Source organism: Rattus norvegicus, chromosome 10, assembly GCF_021556685.1.
Source record: "Rattus norvegicus strain SHRSP/BbbUtx chromosome 10, alternate assembly SHRSP_T2T, whole genome shotgun sequence".
In the NCBI taxonomy this organism is placed as follows: Eukaryota; Metazoa; Chordata; class Mammalia; order Rodentia; family Muridae; genus Rattus; species Rattus norvegicus.
In genome coordinates, this window is record NC_141543.1 from 6,211,065 (window position 1) to 6,218,237 (window position 7,173).

A 7,173-nucleotide genomic window follows, 5' to 3' on the forward strand; every position below is an offset into this window, starting at 1 on the left:
AAAATCGATTTTCAACTAAAAGTCATCAAAAAAGATAAGGAAGGACACTTCATATTCATCAAAGGAAAAATCCACCAAGATGAACTCTCAATCCTAAATATCTATGCCCCAAATACAAGGGCACCTACGTACGTAAAAAGGGACCTTACTAAAGCTCAAAGCACACATTGCACCCCACACAATAATAGTAGGAGATTTCAACACCCCACTCTCATCAATGGACAGATCATGGAAACAGAAATTAAACAGAGACATAGACAGACTAAGAGAAGTCATGAACCAAATGGACTTAACAGATATTTATAGAACATTCTATCCTAACACCAAAGGATATACCTTCTTTTCACCGACTCATGGTACTTTCTCCAAAATTGACCATATAATTGGTCATAAAACATGCCGGAACAGATACAGAAATATAGAAATAATACCATGCATCCTATCAGACAACCATGGGCTAAAGCCGGTCTTCAATAACAATAAGGGAAGAAGGCCCACATATACATGGAAGTTGAACAATGCTCTACTCAATGATAACCTAGTCAAGGAAGAAATAAAAAAGAAATCAAAGACTTCTTAGAATTTAATGAAAATGAAGATACAGCATACCCAAACTTATGGGACACAATGAAAGCTGTGCTAAGAGGAATACTCATAGCTCTGAGTGCCTGCAGAAAGAACAGGAGAGAGCATATATCAGAAGCTTGAAAGCACATCGAAAAGCTCTAGAATGAAAAGAAGCAAATACACCCAGGAGAAGTAGAAGGCAGGAAATAATCAAACTCAGAGCTGAAATCAACCAAGTAGAAACAAAAAGGACCATACAGAGAATCAACAGAACCAAAAGTTGGTTCTTGGGAAAATCAACAAGATAGATAAACCCTTAGCCAGACTAACAAGAGGACACAGAGAGTGTGTCCAAATTAACAAAATCAGAAATGAAAACGGAGACATAACTACAGAATCAGAGGAAATTCAAAAATCATCAGATCCTACTACAAAAGCCTATGTTCAACAAAATTTGAAAATCTGCATGAAATGGACAATTTCCTAGACAGATAATAGGTACTGAAGTTAAATCAGGAAAAGATAAACCATTTAAACAACACCATAACTCCTAAAGAAATAGAAGCAGTCATTAAAGCTCTCCCAACCAAAAACAGTCCAGGTCCAGATGGGTTCAGTGCAAAATTCTATCAGACCTTCATAGAAGACCTCATACCAGTACTATCCAAACTACTCCACAAAATTGAAACAGAGTGCTACTGAAATCCTTCTATGAAGCCACAGTTACTCTTATGCCTAAACCACACAAAGACCCAACAAAGAAAGAGAACTTCAGACCAATTTCCCTTATGAATATCGACGCTAAAATACTCAATAAAATTCTGGCAAACTGAATACAAGAATACATCAAAACAATCATCCACCATGATCAAGTAGGCTTCATCCCAGGCATGCAGGGATGGTTTAATATACAGAAAACCAACAATGTAATCCATTATATAAACAAACTGAAAGGAGGAAACCACACGATCATTTCATTAGATGCTGAGAAAGCATTTGACAGAATTTAACACCCCTTCATGATAAAAGTCCTGAGAAGAATAGGAATTCAAGGCCCATACCTAAAATTAGTAAAAGCCATTACAGCAAACCAGTAGCTAACATTGAACTAAATGGAGACAAACTTGAAGCAATCCCACTAAAATCGGGGACTAGACAAGGCTGCCCATTCTCTCCCTACTTATTCAATATAGTTCTCGAAATCCTAGCCAGAGCAATCAGACAACAAAAGAAGATCAAAGGTATATGGATTGTAAAGGAAGAAGTCAAAATATCACAATTTGCAGACAATATGATTGTATACTTAAGTGATTCCAAAAGTTCCACCAGAGAACTCCTAAACCTGATAAACACCTTCAGCAAAGTGGCTGGGTATAAAATTAACTCAAATAAATCAGTAGCCTTCCTCTACACAAAAGAGAAACAAGCTGAGAAAATAATTAGGGAAACGACACACTTCATAGTAGTCACGAATAATATAAAATACCTCGGTGTGACTTTAACCAAGCAACAGAAAGACCTGTGTGATAAGAACTTCAAGCCTCTGAAGAAAGAAATTGAAGATCTCAGAAGATGAAAAGATCTCCCAAGCTCAAGGATTGGCAGGATTAATAGAGTAAAAATGGCTATTTTACCAAAAGAAATCTACAGATTCAATGCAATCCCAATCAAAATACCAATCTAATTCTTCAGAGGGTTAGACAGAACAATTTGCAAATTCATCTGGAATAACAAAAAACCCAAGATAGCTAAAATTATCCTCAAAAATAAAAGGACTTCCGAGGGAATCAGTGATAAAATAGTGATAAAAACTGCATGGTATTGGCACAGAGACAGACAGATAGACCAATGGAACAGAACTGAAGACCCAGAAATGAACCCACACACCTGTGGTCACTTGATTTTTGACAAAGGAGCCTAAACTATCCAATGGAAAAAAGATAGCATTTTCAGCAAATGATGCTGATTGAACTGAAGGTCAGCATGTAGAAGAATGCAGAAAGATCCATGCTTATAAGCCTGTACAAAGGTTAAGTCCAAGTGGATCAAGGACCTCCACATCAAACCAGATACACTCAAACTAATAGAAGAAAAAGTGGAGAAGCATCTCGAATACATGGGCACTGGAGAAAATTTCCTGAACAATACACCAATGGCTTATGCTCGAAGAACAAGAATCGACAAATGGGATCTCATAAAACTGCAAAGCTTCTGTCAGGCAAAGGACATTGTTTTAGGACAAAACAACAACCAACAGATTGGGAAAAGATCTTTACCAATCCTACAACTGATAGAGAGAGGCCTTATATCCAAAATATACAAAGAACTCAAGAAGTTAGACTGCAGGGAAACAAATAACCCTATTAAAAGATGGGGTTTAGGGGTTGGGGATTTAGCTCAGTGGTAGAGCACTTGCCTGGTAAGTGCAAGGCCCTGGGTTCGGTGCTCAGCTCCGAAAAAAAGAAAAAAAGAAAAAAAAATGGGGTTCAGAGATAAACAAAGAATTCACAGCTGAGGAATGCCAAATGCCTGAGAAACACCTAAAGAAATGTTCAACATCTTTAGTCATAAGGGAAATGCAAATCAAAACAACCCTGAGATTTCACCTCACACCAGTCAGAATGCCTAAGATCAAAAACTCAGGTGACAGGAAATGCTGGCGAAGATGTGGAGAAAGAGGAACACCCCTCCATTGTTGGTGGCATTGCAGACTGGTACAACAATTCTGGAAATCAGTCTGAAGGTTCCTCTGAAAATTGGACATCAAACTACCTGAGGACCCAACTATACCTCTCTTGGGCATATACCCAAAAGATGTCCCAACGTATAACAAAGACACGTGCTCCACTATGTTCATAGCAGCCTTATTTATAATAGCCAGAAACTGGAAAGAACCCAGATGCCCTTCAACAGAGGAATGGATACAGAAAATGTGGTACATCTACACAATGGAATATTACTCAGCAATCATAAACAATGACTATATGAAATTCATAGGCAAATGGAGGGAAGTGGAAAATATCATCCTGAGTGAGGTAACCCAATCACAGAAAAAGACACATGGTATGCAATCACTGATAAGTGCATATTAGCCCAAATGCTTGAATTAACCTAGATGCACAGAACACATGAAACTCAAGAAGGATGACCTAAATGCGAATGCTTCATTTCTTCTGTAAAAGGGGAAAAAGAATACCCTTGGGAGGGAATAGGAAGGCAACGTTTAGAACAGAGGCAGAAGGAACACCCATTCAGAGCCTGCCCCACATGTGGCCCATACATATACAGCCACCCAATTAGATAAGATGGATGACGCAAAGAAGTGGAGGCCGACAGGAACCGGATGTAGATCTCTCCTGAGAGACACAGCCAGAATACAGCAAATATATAGGCGAATGCCAGCAGCAAACCACTGAACTGAGAACAGGACCCCAGTTGAAGGAATCAGAGAAAGGACCGGAAGAGCTTGAAGGGGCTCGAGACCCCATATGTACAACAATGCCAAGCAACCAGAGCTTCCAGGGACTAAGCCACTACCCAAAGACTATACATGGACTGACCCTGGACTCTGACCCCATAGGTAGCAATGAATATCCTAGTAAGAGCACCAGTGGAAGGGGAAGCCCTTGTTCCTGCCAAGACTGAACCCCCAGTGAAGGTGCTTGTAAGAGGGAGGGTGGTACTCGGGGGAGGATGGGGAGGGGAACACCCATACAGAAGGGGAGAGGTGGGGTTAGGGAGATGTTGGCCCAGAAACGGGGAAGGGGAATAACAATCGAAATGTAAATAAGAAATACTCAAGTTAATAAAGATGGAAGAAAAAAAAGAAACCCAGTAAAAAAATGTCCTGTTTTATTTTTAAGATGGGTTGCATATTAAAAAGGTTTTGTCATTTTGTATTAAAAAAAATAAGGGCCAGAGAGATGGCTCAGTGGTTAAGAGCACTGACTGCTCTTCCACAGGTCCTGAGTTCAATTCCCAGCAATCACATGGTGGCTCACAGCCATCTGTAATGGGATTCGATTCCCTCTTCTGGTATGTCTGAAGACAGCAGCAGAGTACTTATAAAATAAACAAATAAATCTTTAAAAAAATAAAAATAAACCTTGATGCCAATCTAAAAAAAATAGAATTCCTCAGTTTCTGGTGATGCAGAACAGCAAATTCATCACACATCTCTGTGGAAAGAAAATTTTAGGCACACATACACTTCTGTTCTGTTGGGGAAAGATTTCTCCATAAATCAGCCATGCTAACATTCTCTTTATTAATGAGAATTAATGATTTGGAAAAATGGATCTTTTCCTGTTCATGATATATTTAGAAATATTTTCTCTAATGGTGTAAATCTGCACTAGTTTCTCTACTGATTCTCAGTTTTGCACAGATGGCACTTTAGTGAAGAACAAATGTCACCTGTACCATAGCTACAGAAAGGAAGGATCATGGCAGCAATGGGAAGGGCATCCATTTGGATAACTGAATTCTACCACATTGATATACTAATTTAAACCAAGACCACAGATATATGTAAGTCAAATCATCTAACAAAAAATTCTTGAGACAGTGTCTCATCTTCCACCTAAAACAAATATGCTTGAGTGACCACTGAGACATAGATCAGAGATTTCTTCCCCTCTGAGCTTGCAAGAATGTATCACCACATCTGTATTTAATTTTGTACTTTTTAAAAATTTTGTAATTATATTTAAGTACAGAAAACTTAAGTGTACATTTAACCCAGTTTAGTGTCGAGTTCCTTAGCCTTTGCCTTTTCCAACTTGGCAATGCGAGTCACAGACTTAGGACCCAGGACGTTGCCTCCCCAGTGGCGGCGGATCTTGTCATATCTGTCATTATAATTGGTCCTAATAGCTTCCACCAGCTTAGCCAGAGCACCCTTGTCTTCCGAGTTAACCTGTGTGAAGACAACAGTGTCTTCCTGTGGACCAGGCGCCCCAGACTGGCTTTTCCTTTGATGATGCAGTAGGGCACCCCCATCTTTCGAAAAAGGGCCGGCAGGAAAACCACCAGCTCAATGGGGTCTACATCATGGGCAATCACCACCAGCTGAGCCTTCTTGTTCTCCACCAAGGTAGTGACTGTATTGACCCCTGCTCCTAGGACAAGTGGTCTCTTAGTTGAGATGTCCCCTTTACCAGCAGCTTTCTTCTCAGCGTGGGCCAGCAGCCTTTGCTTCTTCTCCTGCTTTGTCTCTGGCCTGTACTTGTGGGCAAGCTTAAGCAGCTGAGTCGCTGTTTGCCTGTCCAGGGCCTGGGTGAACTGGTTGATGGCAGGAGATATTTTGAGCTGCTGATAGAGGATGCCTCTTGCTGTAGCCTGACGTAGCAGGGCCATTGACGAAGCATGTGAGATCTCTTTTGGGCTGGATGTCCTGTCCAATGCCGAAGTTCTTAGGCCTTTTCTCAAACAAAGGATTGACCAAGTTTTTGGCCTCCTGTTTCTTGACCACGGTGAAGGCCAGGGCCACCTTCTTCCCCTTGGCCTTCTTTCCTTTGGGCATCGTGCTCAGCTGGAGGAGAGAGCAATTTTGTACATTCATAATTTAATTAATATATATGTGAGATGGTGCTATCTGAGACTAGAAGAGAATATCCAATTTCCCTGGGAATGTAGTTATAGTCATTTGTGAGACAGCTGACCTGGAAGCAAGTGAGATCTCTAGGACAGCTCAAAAAAACTTAATTGTGGGGAGGTGGGGGAGAATCCGCTATCCATAAGTTTTTAACACGTTTTCTTGTAGCATCAAACTCAAGTTCTCAGTCTAGACAGATATTTACTTTACCAAATAATCTACTACCCCTTATATAGAATATAAGATATGAATAGAACACTATCAAGCTTGAGATAGTTACCACGAGTTACAGATTTCTTCACAACCACTTAGACATAGTAGGGATTGGCATGCTTATAGCTGTTCATGAACTTGAATTTTCTAGAGATATTACTCATTAAAAAAATAACATTTGTGTTAAAATATTCTACAAATTTTAGCTTGTATAAATTAAAATTTAAATAATACTTATATTTGTTTATTTGTATGTGTGTGGATGCACTTAAACCAAACCATGTTTGTTGGAGGTCAGAGGACAACTTGTACTCAGTTCTCCTATTCCTCCATGTTGTTCATGGGGATAAACCATGGGCACTATCAGGTCCACAGGCTTGGCAGAAGCACTGAGCAAACTCTACTGCACTATGAATACATTTTTTAATTAGATTTTTTGTTAAAGTGTGCATGCATGTGTTTGTGTCTGTGTCTCTGTGCCTGTATGAGTTCATGTGTATCACACATATCCTGGAACCCAAGAAGAGGCATAACATCCTTGTACCTGAAACAGGCAGTTGTAATCAGCCTGATATATGTGCTCTGAACCAACCCCAGTTCTCTGCAATAGCAGTAAGTGCTCATAGATGCTGATCCAATTATCTACAACCTTATAAACATATTTGATAAGTATTCTGAAAAGGCAGTCATGAATACACAGATGTATGTGTGTGTGTGTGTGTGTGTGTGTGTGTGTGTGTGTGTGCATGTTCCACTGAAAATTTGGAATGAGGTTTTCATTCCTCAAGTTCTTTAGA

The 7,173-nt window shown here is 39.8% G+C and overlaps 1 pseudogene; it reads right to left on the minus strand.

Annotated features, from left to right (window-relative positions):
• Positions 1-5,302: 5,302 nt before the first annotated feature.
• On the minus strand, positions 5,303-6,106 carry LOC148002725 (large ribosomal subunit protein eL8 pseudogene; annotated as a pseudogene).
• Between the last annotated feature and the right edge of the window lie 1,067 nt (positions 6,107-7,173).